The sequence below is a fragment of the Puntigrus tetrazona genome, chromosome 9 (assembly GCF_018831695.1).
Source record: "Puntigrus tetrazona isolate hp1 chromosome 9, ASM1883169v1, whole genome shotgun sequence".
Classification (NCBI taxonomy): Eukaryota; Metazoa; Chordata; class Actinopteri; order Cypriniformes; family Cyprinidae; genus Puntigrus; species Puntigrus tetrazona.
The window spans coordinates 3,853,334-3,872,066 of NC_056707.1; the positions used below are offsets into that span (position 1 = coordinate 3,853,334).

At 44.1% G+C, this 18,733-nt stretch overlaps 1 pseudogene; it reads right to left on the reverse strand.

The window, feature by feature from the left end:
• The window catches only part of LOC122351450, a 64,844-nt pseudogene that overhangs the window by 22,108 nt on the left and 24,003 nt on the right, over positions 1-18,733 (reverse strand).

Consider the following 18,733-nt stretch of genomic DNA (forward strand, 5'->3'; position numbering starts at 1 on the left):
TGGTCAGTATTTGCATCTTAAAAAGAGACCAGAGAAGCAAAATTGCATACAATAATGAGAATAAACTAAAACAAATACATTAAGTGCTGTTCAGAGATGTATATGTAATGAATAAATAAATATCTGTTTTAATGATTCCTGAATATTTTTACTGGGATGCAAGCCAGAAATGCGGGTTTTTGTAGTTGAGCAACTACAATGTTTTACTCTGCCCAGTTAAATCATTACCCAGACTGTAATGGACCGGCCTTTAGATTTCAGTTGAGTTGTTTTATGGTTTCTGATAGCAAAAAAATCCCTCCTCCTCAAACCACACAAACTTTTGATCCTGAAATCCTGCTCGTAATCAGTATCCTGGCCCCTTCATCTCTGTGAAGCAGCAATCGCCGCTCCACAAATATTTTGCCTAACAGTAGGTTAAATGGGGTGTGAAAGAGGGCCAAAAGCAGCAGAGGTTAAATGGGAGTGTGAAAGTCTCTGGATTATTGCACCCCAATTAACAGGGCAGAGTTAATAAATCATGTCGCACAGAGGCACACACACACACACACACACCAACCACACACCACACACACACGGCACACAACTCACACACACCACACACACACACACACACACACACACACACACACACACACACACACACACACACACACACACACACACACACACACACACACACACACACACACACACACACACACACACACACACACACACACACACACACACACACACACACACACACACACACACACACACACACACACACACACACACACACACACACACACACACACACACACACACACACACCTCACACACACACACACACACACACAATGAAGTTTTCCCATTATTTTACAGTCAGGAACTCTGAACTCTGAGCGTGAGCAGAGTAAGATTTACTCAGCCAACGTAATCCTCATTTTATGAGGAATTATGGACATGAAAGGAAACTGTTACATTCCTTTCCGAATTCTACTTAAAGCAAAATGAAGCAAAACTTGGCCAGCAACACAGTTTTTCACTACTGAAGCCTCAAGGAATCACAAAATGTAGGTAAAATTATAATATTAAAAAAAAAAAAAAAATTAAAAGCTGCACTATCGCAATTTGCAAAAATATAAAAAAATGTATTCATGGCACATTTTGATGTTACAGTTTTTTTTCAGCTGCTTACACTGTTTTTTTCCTTAAAGCTATTCACACAAGTGTTATGTTTAATCATAAAATCAAAAGCCCAACATATTATTATTATTATTACATTTTTATTGTATAATAGTATGCTATGTTATTGTTTACTTAAACATACTGTATGTGTTTGAACAATACACTACCAGTCACAAGTTTGGAATAATTTCTTGAATGTTTTTGAAGCATTAAGTCTTCTAAGCTCACCAAGGTTGCATTTATTTATCGATTTTGAGCATACTAGAATGAGCATACTAGAATGACACATGAAGTTTTGATGCTGAATATTACATTGTATTCCATCCATTGCATTGTATCCCCCTGAATACATTGCAAATGAAAACGCATTATAATAATAAATTATAATAATATCATATTTTTTAATTTTTACTTAAAAAATAAAATAAAAATAAAATAAAATGAATAATTATTCCAAATTGTTGGCTGGTACTGTATGCATTGTAAAATACGACATGCACACAAAAATCATCAAAAGCCAGATGCGAGCGGTTGAACATTCAAATATCAACTCGATTGTGTTCACTTGGTAATGTGCACACACTGAACATGTCCATCTGTGCTGTGTGCTGTGCTTTCAAGGCAAAATTAAATACACCTAATACTAGCAGTCTGTTCAAAGTCAGATAAGGTAAAGTGTGAACATTTTTTACATTTTCGCCTATATCATTAAGAAAACCCAGCCCCACAAAGCCCTCGAGGAGAATTGTGGAACGGATTAAAGAATCTCGCTTTGATCATGCCACATAATAGAGACTTATCTAGGGAGATTTACAAGCATACGTGATTTACAGCCCTATGTGAATTGTCTCTCATGCTGGACATTGGCCCAACTTTACAAGAAAGAGGTCAATAAAACAGTGGCTTTTTGTGCTTCATGACATCCACTAATATTCCGTAACTGGAAACAGCTAATGCTTTATATGAGATACTCCCAAAAGGACGAGCTCTGAACTAACAAATCTAAACATGATAAATGAATCTTGTGAGCAGACTCAACTCACCGTATGCTTTTCAAACACATGCAGCAAAAACCCCACATCATTCATCTTTCTACTTTTAACGTGGGATAATAAAATGGTATCAGAAGTAAATTGTGAACAGGTGTGTAACTTACTGCGAGTGACCACGCCCTCCAGCCTGATGATGTTGGGGTGGTCGAACTGTCCCATGATGCTCGCTTCGCTGAGGAAGTCCCGCCTTTGCTTCTCTGTGTATCCGGCTTTGAGTGTCTTGATGGCCACGCAGATCTCCTTCTTAGACGGCAGCTTCAGTCGGCCGCTGCACACCTCTCCAAACTCCCCTGATGAGAGAAAGTGTTTTAATGAAACTGTATCCATGTTAATTAGCTCTCCTCGCAGGAGTTGTTGGATTTAAGAATTACATCTAGCTTTGTCTAAGAAACACAACATAATCCGAAGGGAATTAGATTTATGTGAACATTTTTGGTAAAATGTGCTTATAAAGTAGCAAAAATATATTAAAAGTCATACTTTGTGTGGTATGGAATGAAATTTGACACTGTTATGCATTTTGCCATGCATCGTTATGCATCTTCTGCCATTTTTCTTTGCAATTATTAAATAATGCAGTAACGCGATTATAAACTGTAAAGACTGCAACTCAGACTGGAGGCAAATGCTTCTCATATTTGAAAATGACAGTATATTAGCATCTGCTCGTCTGATAAAATGATAAAAAATGGACAGGTAGTATGGGTCAGTAACATTTCGAGGTGGAACTTAATGAAAGGTCAATCGCAACATAATGGTGAATGGTTACTCCACCCCAAAATTAAAATTTTGTCATTCATCTCCTTCCTCCATGTCGTTCCAAACCAGTAAAAGCTTTGTTTGTCTTCGGAACACAATTTTCGGAAAAGGCTTGTAACTGTCCCATTGACTGCCAAGTAATAAACACTGTCAAGGTCCAGAAAAGTATGAAAGACGTTGTCAAATTAGTCCATCTGCCATCAACCGTAATGTTATAAAGCTACAAGAAGGAGTGAATTGTTGAATGAATACAAAAAGCATTCTCGTCGCTTCATAACATTATGGTTGAAAAACTGAAGACAGATGGAGCTTTCAGATGATTTCTTTCATACTTTTCTGGAACTTGACAGTGTTTATTATTTGGCAGTCAATAGGACAGTCGCAAGCCTCCCGGTTTTCATCTAAAATATCTTAAATTGTGTACTAAAGACGACCAAAGCTTTTTCGGGTTTGGAATGAAATGGAGGAAAGTGATCAATGACAACATTTTCATTTTGGGATGGAGTAACCCTTCAAACTGATTTCTAGGGCTTGCACGCAGGTGTAAGAGCACATATCAAACGGCTCAGCAGGAGATCGGATCTCCACAACGGACGATGCTGACAGAGACTTGGATGGACATTTGGGTAAAGATGATGTCACCACCCAGACATCCAAGCCAGGGCCGTGTCCTGTTTGCGTAATTCGACGTGCAATTACTTTATTTCCCATGCAAGTTTAGAGGGATGGGTGAAATCCAGGCTTGCTGTCTGGAAAAAGTTAGCCGGAATAATTGCAAGCTGTCTAAACAGCCGCCATGCTGGACTTGGCCAGCGTTCAGATGATGTTGAGCATCTTAAATATCAACCTGGCCTAATCCTCAGCAGTGATCGCTCTGATAAGCTATGCAGACAAATGAAGGTCTACCGAACCCGTGCTAATAGATCATTTTCCAAGCTGTATAAAAAACAACCCCCTTTTTGCACTTTTGCATCGCTTGCCAAAGCATAAGAAAGCCGTAAAATGCAGATTTACAAAAGAAGTGACATCCGAAGCAGGGAATGTGCTTATTTGCAGTGCGTGAGCTCTGATGTTTGTATGCCGACCTTACGGTGGTACATCAAAAGTGAGCGGTTCCTTTATTTGCTGCATTGTCTACAGAGCCATGAATCACAAGGCATTATCTTGATATGTGCTTGGCTGTTTAAGACATCAGGGATGCGGGGAGAGAGAGAGAGCTGTGGGGGGTGAAATATAATATCCCAGCCGGAGGTGTGCTCTGCTTACCCATGCTCCTCTGCTCCGGCAGCAGGCAGTCTATTAAAGGCATTGAGGCAGTGAGGATGAGCACTGGGAGGGACCATTTCCCCATCTCAAAGCCACACACCTCCAGCTGAGGTGCTAAATGATTCTCATTTACACCACCTGCCATGTTTGTTACAAGTGTATTTTGGTCCCGGGCAGGTAACTTTGTTTCATTGCACCTGAGAGAGCGAATGTTGCCGCATACCTGCCCCAACCACTTTGTCGATGGCGATACAGGACGCTTCCAGTTCCTTGGCGAATTCATGCACGGCTTGACTCGGGTCTTCGTAAGTGTGCGGGTCCACGTAGGTCTTGATTCCAGGCAGTCGCACTGAGAAAAAACAACAAAATAAACTAGTTTGAAGGAAACACCAATGCTTGCGAAGCAGGGAATTTTGCAGAATATGTACCTCTGTGCACTTTTTGTGCAACACCCTTTTTACGTTCCTTACTGCACGTTTCACAGTTTCAAAGAGAAATGTCCACTGAGTGGTGCTATAACACAGATTCAATATGTGAACCCTGGCACATTTTAATATGTTGATATTAATGTTTTATTGCATTAAATATCCATGGACTATTGCTAAACAGTAATGCTCTATCATGCTGGAAATATGTCCTGCAACAAACCCAACCCTAAACCTACAAAATAGTGTTATATAAAAATGCATTTGTTGAAGCAACCATGTCATTTCAATTTCCTTTTATGAGGATTTGAACTGTTTTGAACTGCTCCTCATCTCTCAGGTACCGTCTATGAAAACACATAGATATGAAGCTGGATATGTGCTCAAAAGCATCAGTTTTCAAATATCCCAACATAATAATATTGTTTTGAAGCCATAACGTCTCGGTTACGTATGTAACCCTCGTTCCCTGAAGAAGGGAACGGAGACGTCACGTCGGATGACCGACGAATTGGGATCTCGCTTCGAGAGACCAATCTACTTCGAGTGTATCTAAACAAGCCAATTGAAGATTGGCATGCGCTAATCGCATCCAGCTGCCGCTGATCACAGCGCGTGTATAAATAAGCAGCGGGTGCAGCGCATATTCAGGTTTTCGCTGAGGAGCCGAGCTAGTGACCCGGCCCCTTCAGCAGAGGTGCAGCACCGCGGGCGGCGGGGCGTGGCGTCTCCGTTCCTTCTTCAGGGAGCGAGGGTTACATACGTAACCGAGACGTTCCCTTTCAGTCGGTCACTCCGAGTCACGTCGGATGACCCGGCAATTGGGATCCTACCAAAGCGCCATGGACGCTGCCTCTTCCAGTGTCCTGTGGGAGCCCACAAGCCCCCTCAGTCTATCGGCGAAGGCCGGGCTCAACCACAAGAAGCCAGCTACTTTTGTAACACTACCCATTCGTAAGACTGGAACACTGGGAAAGCCCCACGTTCTAGTGAACAGGGGCGTGCGGAAGTCCAGCCTTCCCGTAGGGAGGTCTCGGAGCGAATACGCATATGGACAGTATTTCAGTTTGCATATGGAAAATTGGAGGTGATTGAACCCTCTTAGACGGGCAGAAGGTCTGCCGGGAAACACGGGGCTCTAAGGCTATGCCGTGGAAATACACACATAAAGTCCTCTTGGGGTACTTTACATGGCTCCCAGCCCTCACCGGTTCTCACGGATTCATCGAGAGGGCCTGGCGCGGATGCTCCGCAACATCTGGCTGCCGAGGAATGGAGGAGCTCGACAGGGTCTACTGTATGGACGCTCTGGAGCGGTTAACAAGCCGACCGAAACCGGGCCTCTCAGTGCTTCTACCAGTTTGAGGTGAGAACACAGGAGGATACCGGTCCCACACGTAGGCTATAGAATCTAGCAATCGTGTTGGGGTCGCCCAGCCCGCAGCTCTACAATCTGTCAGCGAGGTGCCACGAGCCACCGCCCAGGACGATGCAACACTTGCTGAGTGTGCCCGCAACCTGAAGGGGGCAGGGCATACCCTGTGCTTGGTACGCTAGGGTAATGGCGTCCACTATCCAGTGAGCCATCCTCTGCTTGGAGGCGGCACTCCCCTTCTGCCGGCCTCTGTGACAAGCGAGAGCTGGACTGAGGTCCTGAAGCTTTGTGTCCGGTCAACGTAGCATCGGAGTGCTCGGACGGGACAAGCAACGTCAGGGCTGGGTCTGCCTCCTCCAGGGCAGCGCTTGAAGGTTCACCACCTGGTCTCTGAAGGGGTAGTGGGAACCTTGGGCACGTGGCCGGGCCGTGGCCTCAGTGGTACCTGGGAATCCATGAGCCCAAACTGTAGGCACGAATCGTCAACCGAAAAAGCCTGCAGGTCCCCTACCCTCTTGATGGAGGCCAATGCGAGCAGGAGCAATGTCTTCATAGATAAAAGAACTTTAGCACAACTGCTGGCAAGGGTTCAACGGAGCCTACTGCAGTGCTGTCAGCACTACAGACAGGTCCCAAGAGGGTACTGTTGGGAGCCGTGGAGGATTCAACCTCCTGGCTTCCCTCAGGAACCTGATAATCCGGCCATGCTTACCCACAGACCTCCCATCTATGGGGTCATGATTTGCAGCGATTGCAGCCACGTAGACTTTAAGGGTGGAGGGAGACAGCCTTCGCTCCAACCCTTGCTGCAAGAAGATAAGCACAACTGATAGGGGGTCTTCACCCTGAGAAGAACACCACTCGACGAACAGGCTCTACTTCAAGGCATAGGCCTGGCTAGAGTGCCGTCCACGAGACGAAGAAATGGTGTCGACTACCTCTTGAGGTAGGTCACCTAGAGCCTCCGCATCCCATCCAGGGACCAGACATGGAGTTTCCAGAGGTCTGGACGCGGGTGCCAAAAGTGCCCCATCTCTGAGTCAGAAGATCCTTCCTCAGAGGATCGCCCAAGGAGGGCTGTCGCGAGGAGCACAAGTTCTGGGAACCAAGTCTTCACCAGTAGGGTGCTACTAGCAAGACCTGCTCCTAGTCCTCCCTGACCTTGCACAGTGTCTGTGCAAGAAGGCTCACTGGGGAAATACATACTTGCAAAGGCCCCGCAGCCAGCTGTGTGCCAGTGGGCAATGGGAAGTCTCTGGAGAGGCAAACAGGTCTACCTGAGTGGCTCGGAAAGCGTTCCCAATCAGCTGAACCGCCCGGGGATGGAGTCTCCATTCTCCGGGTAGTGCAGCTCGCGACAGCTCGTCGGCTGCCTGGTTGCACACTCCTGGAATGTGAATGGCGAGAAGCGACCTCAGAACTTCCGACTCCATAGGAGGAGGAGGTGGTGGGCTAGTTGCGACATACGACGGGAGCGTAGACCACCTTGTTGGTTGATGTACGCAGCGGTCAGTATGTTGTCTGTGCAGACTAGTACATGCTGGCCTCAAGGCAGTTCTCGAGACTGCCTAGGGCGAGATGTACTGCCAGCAACTTTAGGCAGTTGATGTGCCATTGCAGTTGAGGCCCGTCAAACCCCTGACACTGCATGCCCGTTGCACGTGGCCCCTCAGCCGGTGGTGGAGGCATCCGTGAAACCACAGCATACCTGGAGACCTTCTCCAGGGGCACTCCGCCCGAGAAGGAACGAGAGGTCTGACCACACGGGTGAAGGTTTGGCGGCAGGCGGTGTTATTTGAACCCGGTGAGTGCCACTTTGCCACGCCCACCTCGGGACTCGATCGTGTAGCCAATGTTGAAGCGGTCTCATATGGATTAGTCCCAGCGGCATCACTGTGGCCGCGGCTGCCATATGCCCCAGGAGCCTCTGAAAATATTTCAGTGGGACCGCCATCCTGCTCTTGAACATATTGAAGCAGTTCAACACCGAATTGGCACGCTCCTCTGTGAGGTGTGCCATCTGATCGATCGAATCCAGCTCCATCCCAAGAAAAGAGATCCTCTGCGTTGGACAGAGTTTGCTCTTCTCCTGGTTAACCTGAAACCCCAACTGGCTGAGGTGCTGTAGCACCAGATCCCTGTGTTCGCACAACTGAGCCCGGGACTGAGCCAGTCATCCAGTTGGTTGAGAATGCGAACGCCTTACTCTCTCAGTGGAGCAAGGGCTGCTTCGCGACTTGCATGAAGGCGGCGTGGCGACAGGGAGAGCCGAAGGGTAGGACTTGTACTGATATGCTCGACCTTGAACGCCAACCTCAGGAATGGCCTGTGGCATGGAAGAATCGACACATGAAAGTCACGTGTCCTTCAGGTCGATCGCTGCAACCAATCCTGGGGACGGACGCACTGAATAGGCGTTTCTGTGTCAACATCCTGAACGGGAGTGCTCGATTCAGGACTCACAGATCCAAGATTGGTCATAACCCACCGCCTTTCTTGGGCACTATGAAGTATGGGCTGTAAGCCCCGACCTCATATCGGCTGGAGGAAGCGGCTTTATCGTGCCTTCACTAGAAGGACAGCAATCTCCGCCCACAAGACAGGGGCACACGCATTGTTCACTGACATATAGCGAATCCCACTGAACTTGGGGGGGACGCCGGATGAACTGAATCATATAGCCGAAGTCGAAGGGTTCGCAGGAGCCACCGGGATAGCCTGGGAAGATTCAACCAGGCATCCAGAGACCGAACTAGCGGCTCGAGCGGAACCACCGGCGTGCAGGCGATGGGGCAGCGAGGGGAGTGCAGGGACCCGGCTCGGGCGTCTCGTGGCCGGTCCGAGCGGGGTCTGAGTGTGTGCAACTCTTACCTGCATCCCGCAGAAGTGAGGCGGGTAGGCTGTTGGTTCGTCCTCCCAGTCTTCCCACTGCTGCATATTAGCCCAAGGAGAGCGTGAGTGGCGCGGAACTGGCCCGCTCAACTCCTCGCTCCCTGGGGACCCAGAGACAGAGGAAACCGCCCTTGTCGAGGTTTTAGGTAGCGGCAACATTCTCTGCCCGGCAGAGCAGCTCCCTCCATCCCGGATCTGAGGGCCTCTTGCACCTGCGCTTCCTCCAGGTTTGGCAGGAGCCTGGACAGGCTGGGTGGCTGCCCTGCTGCCAGCTCCACGGTGCTGCCTAGATGGGGGCTGCTGCGTTGACTGCACGGGAGCGGTGGCGGCAGCAGGGGCACCCTCGGCGACGAGCTGGCTGAGGTGGGCTGTCGGCGGCTGGGTGAAGGCAGCAGCTGCACGCCGAGGCAGGATGTTTCTTACCTCAGTCTGCTTCTGGGCAGCGGAGAACTGCTGGGCAAAGTTCTCCACTGCGTCGCCGAAGTGGCCGGTCTGGGACATGGGGCATTCAAGGAACGTGTCTTGTCTACCTCGCGCATGTCGACCAGACACAGCCACAGATGGCGTTTCTGGACCACCGTAGTGGCCATCGCACAACCCAGAGACCGCGTTGTGACCTTCGTCGCGCCGTGGCGCGAGGTCCATCACGATACAGAGTTCTTTCAGAACTTCCAGGTCATGACCACCCCTGTGCAGATCCTTCAGTGCCTTGGCCTGATGAACCTGCAACAACGCCAAAGCGTGTACTGCAGACGCAGCTTGTCCACAGGCCGCACAAGGCACTGCCGTTCAGAGCGACGCCAGTACCTGCAGGCCCGGAGGGGAGCACAGGATCACCGCACTAAGCGGAAACGGCATTGGGACACAGCTGCATCCCAACTGACCGCTCCACTGGGGCGATCACCAGAACTCCTGGCTGTGCCACTGTCAAGGGTGGTGAAGGAGGAGGAGCCACTGGGGCAGTTTCTGGCAGTGAAAGGTGCTTTCCACATCCCAGTAAGCTCCTCATGCACTTCCGGGAAGAAAGGTACCAGGGTGGGGCCCTGAGAACCAGCGCAAGCCACCCTTAAATACCAATCGTCCAGCCTCGAGGGCCCGGGAAGCAGTGGAGGTTTCCACTTGATCCCGATCACCTCGACGGCCTGGGCAAGCATAGCCACCATTTCTAGATCTGTATCCAGTACATTCAACGCCTGGTAGACGCAGAGCAACCGGATCTTCACTTCCAGAAATGTCTGGCTCACCTTCCGATGCAGCGATTGACTTCTGATCATCAGGGGGAGCCCAAGAGGGTACAGCTGATACCCCACGTGAGGGTCCAGACTGCCCCTTTGCAGCTCCACTGGTTGCAGAGTTTAAGCTTTGTGTCACAACGAAATGGAGCCCACCTGTCTGCAGCCAGAATGAGAACCAAGTCGAGCAAACACAAGCTCCGCCTCCTTTTTCAAGGCGACAGAGCCCGCCCATCACTCCGAGATGACCATCTCCCGCGCGAGAAATGATTCATCCACAACCGCCACCTCAGCGTGCTAAGCCCAGGCACACGAGGCAACGATTGTGACCATCACCTAACACCAGGTAACAACCGCATCCAGAAACACACGGGTGTATCGTAGTCTGAAGCAAGACCCACGCTGTCTTCCAAGACGCGTCGAGTTTGCCAGACGTAACGTCGTCTTTAAAAAGACGCACCCGCGAATGCTCTTTAGTGCTGCGGCAACAGGGGATAGCCGTTTTGCACACAAACAGGGGGGTAGTGCAGCCTGATTGTGGCAATCCACTCGACGCAGGAAAACGACCTCCGCTGAAACGCCGTACTCCAACACTCGTAGATCGTCTTTGGAGCGGAACAGTCACGCCGCCCGCTCGGCGAAAAGCTGAATATGCGCTGCACCCGCTGCTTATTTATACACGCGCTGTGATCAGCGGCAGCTGGATGCGATTAGCGCATGCCAATCTTCAATTGGCTTGTTTAGATACACTCGAAGTAGATTGGTCTCTCGAGGCGAGATCCCAATTCGTCGGTCATCCGACGTGACTCGGAGTGACCGACTGAAAGGGAACATGATATACTTCAAGTAATTGTGTAAAAATCTAAACTCTGTAAATACGTAGTGAAATGTAATGCTTGCTAAAAAGTGCGCCCAGTATGCGCCTTGAGACCAATAGTCACAAGCCTTCCTGTTTAATCTAAAATATCTTAAATTGTGTTTTATAGACGATCAAAGCTTTTTTGGGGTTTGGAATGACATGGAGCAAAAACGATCAATGACAACATTTTCATTTTGGGATAGAGTTTGCGTGCTCATTTGGTGCATGCTGTAATTTCTTTTGTAATTGCATCTCTGGTGTTTTTTATAGCATGGGTAATGTGTTTAACAGTGGAATCCCTGGTGGAAAACTACAACTGATATAATGCAAACTGATGGCTTCATTAAAAGCGTATCGATTAACAACCTTTCTTAAAAAATTACGTTTATCATTAAAAATCAACTTCCCTATGGAGAATATGAAAGGCATTTTTATTTCTCGAACCCAACTGTTTCGCTCTGTATGGTTGACTAGGTGCCAAAAACAAACAACTAATCAAGTAGAGTTTAGTATTTGAATTGATTCAGAAGAGAAGATCATTGATGTTGAGCATTCTGTTCATTTAAAGGGAGATTTTTGGCTTGGTTTTTAAGTTATGAATCTCTTCCCACGCAGTAGTGTCTAAAATTTCTTTTTCTACCGGATGTCAATCAGGCTGATTATTGATTTTTTTTAACAAAATTTGACAGAACAAAGCTAAATTGTGATCGCACAATCAACATGAAAAGGAATCGTGACATAATTTACTATAATTTATCATTTGTACATTAATTAAAGCAATTATGGATGTTTTTTATATTTTATTTCATTACTTAAATTGCAAATAAATTTTTTCGTGTTGCATTTCACCCTCTATTGTGTAATTCCTATGTATGTCTGCACGTATCATGTATTCTGGGGTGACATATTAGAAAAAAAACTGTAATTAGAATGTGTGAGGACTATTAATAGGGTGCTATCTCACAAAAAAAGCCTTGCACTGTAAAAATACTGATGCTTGTGAGCAGCATTTGCTGTGCTTGGGAGGTCCAGTGGAAAAAAAAAAACATATTCCATCGTTGAGGTTGTTGATTTGAATCTTAACGATAGGAAGCTAAGGGTGTCAAGAAATGCAATTTGCTGGGTTTGAAGATGGATAGGTCTATTATGGATGACCTAATCAGTTAGCTAAGCTATAGTCCTACAGGGCACCTCATGCAGGTTAATCTAAGAAAAATTGTGTGGGCCTCCATTAAATTTCCTTCCTGATACCTCTGCCAGTGTGAAAAATGGCAGCATACGGACAATTGGCTTGCTGTAACTCTGGAGCAAAGGGATATTATAAAAACCTCCGCCGTTCCCGGGTTCTTGTGGGGCTGTATGACATTAAAAAATAAATACTAGAGCAAAACTTTGTTTTGATTCTTACTACTTGTGAGGAATGAGAATGAAACTCCTGGAAAGAACCTGAACACTCGCAAGACTGAAGAATTATTGAGGTATTCATATACTCACAGTGGCCGTTGCCAAAGGGCAGCCTCTTCTCATCTGGATGTTTGGACTTGCTATATCTACAGAGCCTGTCAAATAAAGTGACGAAAAGCGTTAATTATTCTTAACGGCTTTAATTGGAACTTTTTTTTTCTTCTCTAAACGATGTACAAAGTGACTAAAACCTGAACAGACAAAACTCAGAGCCAGGAACAACTCGACTGTTTTGCTTCTCTATGAGGCATGACAGCTTTCTGGGGTCTTATAATAAGCCATAGATTCATGCACTCTTTCGATGGTGCCGTCTGCCAAAATCAGCCCCTCTGCATGACACGACACTCCGGTGCCCGTTACATTCGGCAGGAAAAATAACACAGCTTCTGCCAAAGGGAATCGTCTACGACTATATATAGGCGGCAGACATGAAGGGCACACGTTTTCATACTTCATATCTGAAGGGTGGGAGATCAAGGGTCCTGGGGAGGAACTTGAGACAGCGAAGTGACAGCTTCAAGATGGGCACACTTAAACCTCTGTGTGTGTGACTGACAGACAGACCTGCTTATCACAATGTAGAGCACTACAGTGAGGAGGATGATGGCCACCGCGGAGGAGACAGCGATCAGCACCACCTGACTGTTCTCACTGGAGATGGAAAAGGCTGTAGAGAGAGACAGAATAAGAGACGTGTTAAAAACACATTGGACAGATATGTAGCTGTTGAAGGTTAATTAACGCAAATGTACAGTTTTCTAAAAGTAAAGGAATTGAACTTATGTTAATGTAAAAATATGGCATGCGGTTGCTTCCAACGATGGTATAAACATCTTTCAGTGTAAGTCGTCCAATTCTTACTTAATAAATGCAATTGCATTTTCAAGGGAATCATCGTCGTAATGGTGCAGCCCTAGTGTATATGTGTGTGTGTATTGCAGATAAAGTACACTTTTGTAACTATTAGGTTTAAATATGTACACTTTAAGCACTAATATGTAGCAATAATAATAAGTAAGACAGTACTAAGGTACCAAAATGGACCCTTTAGGTACAAACATAAGCATTTGCAGTAACTAGTAATTAGGAAATTACATATAAATATGCACAAAAAAGCACTCCAGTCACTTCAGCATTTAATTTAAAGTGCAGTTCTTTTTAACAAGAGTCCTGATGTCTTTTAGTCGTTTTATATTCACCCACTAAGAGTTTGATAAGGTCACAAAGACTGATGTGAATTTAAGTGTAAATTATAAGTAATTGTACGCATATTTTCTGTCACAACAATGCGTCAACTCAAAAACAGCATTTGTAATTTTTGGATAATATCCCACATTCAAAGCATTTGCCATTTGTAGTCAAAAAGCCAGAAAAATAAAATCGCAGCTGCTTTTAAATACACGTGTGATGTGAAAAGTTCACTTTGTCACTCCATCAACACGTCTGTTTTTCTTCAGTAGATGGAGCTGACAGTAAGTTTGAAACAATCTTGAATTCTCAATCCATTCTTAATCAAAGCTGAATGCTAGTTTTTAAATATTTAACGTGAATATGCGACATGACAGCGCAGGGTCCTTTTTCTATCAGATGGCGTTGACACATATTGAGTGATGGCAAAGAAAACATATTCTGTGAAGAAATGGAAGCAGCAGGAGACTGGGCGCCGCTGTAAATTAATACAGCAGATTATACTGATGAGATTTGTTCTTTCTTGGATCTGTAGCTTTTCATCCCAGTACTCAATAATCAAGCCATTAGATGAATTAATACAAGAAAAAATCAATGTTGAGAAATAAACCTTTAACAATAACGTAGATTACCATTATTTCCCACAGATTAATACACAGTTCTTACGCTATCCTACATATATCCATAACACATTTTCTTTCATTATAGAATATCTGAAACATAACTCCATTTTATGCATAAATTATGCGCCTTGGTGTACATTTCACACCAGATATACACTCAGAGGCGCCTATGGATCACCGATCGTGCTCAGAAACCAGCGGAGAGCCACTCGCATGTATCTTTTCATTACATGAGTGTGCATTGATTTCCTATAAATGTTTCATTAGATAAAAGGCCTTCAGCAATGCTGCGACACAATACAGGGTTTACGAAATACTCGATCTAAGTGCTTAACGCGCTGCAGACAACAGCTGCCAGCGTGGGACAAAAGATGCGCACACGATCGTTTTAACCAAGTGGTTTATACTGTGTGAATGACTTGTGCGACAGTGTATCGGATCAGAAAGCAGGGAATTGTGAGCCTTTGTCTGTATTGTTCATTGGGCTACACAGCTGCGAATGGGTTGCGACTGCAAGGGAATGTGACTGTAAATAGAGAACAGAATGAAAGGAAGTACGCTGATGCTTACAGTCTGGACTGGTCTCGAACTCAAACTTGCGACTGCTGCCGCCGTATCCGGCCGCGGTGCGCGCTCTGATCTGTAACAGGTAGGTCGTGTCGGGTTTTAGCCCGTTTAGTGTAACGTTTGTGCCCTTTGACCTCAGGATGGTGTAGCTCGTCTCTTGCTCCTGCTGTAAGATAGAAAGCAATAAGAGGAAAACAAGAGGTAAGTTAGTTTTAGCATAACATAAACATCTTTCGCCAGTTTAAAAAATCTGATCGATGTCGAGTCAAATACACCTTTTATAGATAGAAATAAATACTGTTGAATGAATAATTGTCATGAATCAGATCCAAAATAAAAGTTTGTGTTTACATATGAGTTCGTACTGCGTATACTTTATATAAATACAAACACATGCATGTATATTTAAGAAAAATGTGATGTTTACATACAATAAATAAACACAGCACAAATATGTATTGTATGTAAACAAAAACTTTTATTTTGGATGTGATCAATCGTTTTTAATTGTTTGAAAACGCGAATAGAATATAGAACAACAAAGATAAAAGTCAACATGAAGAGCTTTTCACCACATAATGTAATTAATAATCTCAAGTACAAACAACATCAAATATTTAAATTATTCACACATTTTACTGAAATAATTAATATTCCAAAATATCCTGCAGAAATAATTCATATGCTGATTTCATATTATAATCAGTGCTCAAAATGGTTGAGCAGCTTAATATAGCTTTATAAATATATGTATATATATATATATATATATATATATATATATATAGGATTGTCTGATTAATACAAATGTTAAGAGAACAGCGTTTATTTGAAAAATAAACATTTTGACATTACAGATGTCTGCATAAATTTTCATCAATTTAATTTTTACACTATTAAAACTGACCCCAAGCTTGCTAGTACATTTCTGAGCAGAGCAGGATTTTCAACAAGAAAATGTGCCATAAATGTGAGGCTTGTTTTATTCTTTTTTTTTTTTTTTTTTTATAAAAGTGGGTGTAATTTAAAAGTCCTGCTCCAGCAGATGTGTGTTTGCCACCTACATAGAAAACATCTTCCCGGGACTCTAATATGCACTGAACCGCCTTAAAGAGACTTCAGAGCAACCTAAGGCCACTTACGCAGAGCCTTGTCTCAAAGAGGAATAACGAGCATTTGAAGTGAATCATATCTCATTAGAGGCACACAGAGACATCCGTCTGTCTGACATGTGAGCGTCAGAGCGGACAGGAGAGGGATGTCTCACCGGATGTGAAATTGCGTGCTCGTCAGGAGCATACAAGGATGCCTGGGACAGTGCAAGCTCATCTTAATATACTGCCACCTTCTCCTCACATGTTTATGGCTTTCCTAAAGATTTCTGTGGTACGTTGATCCTCTCTACAAGCGAAAAAACCGAACTGATTTATGGGGCGTCTTTGCTTTCAAACCATTGTTTCCAGATGTTTCTCTGACTGGAAAAAAAGAGGCAGGGGTGGAAGGAGAGAGAACCGAGGTTTCTGTTGTTTATTGTAGGAGTCCAGAAACGAGGGAAAACATCCCACAAACAGAGGGATCACTCATTTGCCGGTATTATCCAGCACATTCATCCATGTAACGTATCAGTCTTCGGCCAGGGCTAGTGTTATGGCAAACCTTCAAAAGTTCATTTGCATTTTGCTCCATCGTTGACCTCTAAGAATAGCTCACTTGTCCACACTGTAGATATCGAATTTCCCCACTCTGAAGTAATTAATGGCAAATGAGATTTGAGAGTATCTTTTCGAGGGTCGGCAAACACGTAACAGATTAAAGCTCTATTGGGTTTCATGTCTAGACTACAAATGCTAATAGGATTTTTGATGCGCGCTGGTATGGACCGCAATTGTCAGACGCCACTGGATGAGAGAAGAGGGTACAGTTACATACGCTGGATTTCTTTGAATATCCTTTGCTTATCCACTAATCAGAAACAAATAAAACAGCAATGTTAGCGCAGCCACATTTAGAACAATGCTGCGCCGAGGCGACTGCAAGTACACAAGAAACAAAGCTTTTAAAACGCTAAAACGCTGCTTTTGTTTTTTGGATTTTCAGAAAAAAAGCTTGAAAGTTTGGCACACGGAACTATGGAAAAACAGATTCAACGTCAAAAGTTAAAGCTTTGGGTGAGAAAAAAGAGGAAAAGAAGAAAATGTTTTAAATTGAGTCTTTGGACCGTTCTATTCATCACCAAATGTAGGACAGTTTTCACCGAAAATATTAAACGCCACAAGTATGACAACTTTTTATTTATTTCCACAAAACCAGCACGATGTTTGTGGCACTGAAGAGTGCAGTAATGGAGCTGAAATTCTGTTTTGCCATTATTTGAATATATATATATATATATATATATATATATATATATATATATATATATATATATATATATATAAAAAGAAAACAGCTATTTCAAATGGCAGTAATATTTTACTATATATTTTTTACTGTATCAAATTAATGGAGCCTTAATGAGCAGAAAGAGATTCTTACTGATTCCAAACTTTAGAAATGTAGAGTATATGCTTTATTTGAGTGTTTCTTGTTTAAATAAATAAAGTGATAATTGTAGCATATTTTACTCACCCCCAAGCCATCCTTGGTGTATATTAATTTCTTCTTTCAGACAAACTTTCAGAGAGTAAAATATGCAGTAGTTTAAATTTTTGGGTGAACTATTACTTTAATGGAATGTTGGTATATTAGAATTTATAGAATTCTGATTGAATAACATAGCAATAATAGCAAAAACTATATGATGCATAGTGTTTTTTGTTTCAGTTGTAAGTGTATCCAAATGTTGAATAAATGACCTCACATGGATTTGCTAAATCCTGTGGAAGACGTGGAATACAAGCAAAAAATAAAAGCAACAAACATGCACAGGCAATATGCGTCTTCACTGCTTAAATACACATTTCACCACATAAGTAATAATATTTGACATTGACCAGACTTATACAATCAAAAGCAGACCGCTGGTTTAGACCGAACGCGTTACTTAAAGCATTCAAAATAAATGAAAAGCCATATTTTATCAGCATTGCATGGTTTTTATTCACAAAGAGCCAGTACGTACTGCGATGATGGCAAAACAAGGCTTTCTGTTAGATGGTCTTTTGGGCCTTACATCTGTTAATGCATCTGAGCTTTGGAAGTTTTGTTAAAATGTCCAAGATGTATTAGAGAAACTTTTGAATCAACTCTGAATCTGATCTATTGAGTAACCGAGGCCATTTCAACCTTTAAAGATCTTGCGTCGAGAAATCAGATCGAAAGTTTCTGTAATACATCCCCAGAAGCCTAAATTGGAAGCGATATTTTGGAAACACTGTGTTCCTGCTCCTCTCACAGCACTTTTCAAATGAAAAACTAATCCAGAACAGCTTTTTCCGGGGTGCCCAAAGAGCCTGTAAGTGTCACCAGCGAGCCTCTGTTCGCAAAAAAATCTGTAGATCTGTATATATCTAGTAGTTTTATAAATGCGGTAGGACGTCGACTGACAAAACCCATCACGGAAAGAAACGAACACATGACTCCAGTGGAAACCCAGTGACTAATGCAAACATCACATTTGATCTGGATCTGACGACAATCATTTCTACTCCTTTCCCAAACGCAGCACACAAACCATTTCAAACCTCCAGACTTGAATGTAAAGCCACAAATGGAGCGCATCAGGTTTTATGGTTCGAGGAGGCCCCGAATATAAAAATTCGCTCTTCCACGGAAGACGAAACCAATACCTCGCGTCGTATTGTACGCGTCTCCGTTCGAGTCATAAATCTTTTCACAGGTTGTCACCGTTCACCGCTC